The sequence below is a fragment of the Tupaia chinensis genome, unplaced genomic scaffold (genome assembly GCF_000334495.1).
Source record: "Tupaia chinensis unplaced genomic scaffold, TupChi_1.0 Scaffold000214_1, whole genome shotgun sequence".
NCBI classification, from domain to species: domain Eukaryota; kingdom Metazoa; phylum Chordata; class Mammalia; order Scandentia; family Tupaiidae; genus Tupaia; species Tupaia belangeri.
Window position 1 is genome coordinate 1,779,737 of NW_006159689.1, and position 231 is coordinate 1,779,967.

The 231-nt window shown below is 67.1% G+C and overlaps 1 protein-coding gene across 1 annotated transcript in view; it reads left to right on the forward strand.

The window, feature by feature from the left end:
- The window catches only part of ADAMTS2 (ADAM metallopeptidase with thrombospondin type 1 motif 2), a 207,496-nt gene that overhangs the window by 72,358 nt on the left and 134,907 nt on the right, over nucleotides 1–231 (forward strand).

Consider the following 231-nt stretch of genomic DNA (forward strand, 5'->3'; position numbering starts at 1 on the left):
CAGCCCCCCGCGCATGGCTCGTCCCCACATCCACTCCGCTAGACTCGTGACAGCACTCGGCAGACGCTGTGGGAGGCCGGCTGCTTCTCAGTCCCCGGAGGCCCCTCCTGGTGACGGGATGGACGTGCAGAGCACCCGAGGGGCTGGGGGAGGGTACCTGGCTGCTGATGGGGCAGAGGCCATTCAGTTACTCTGCGGCGTGCGGTTTCCAAACTCCCGGACAAGGGACAG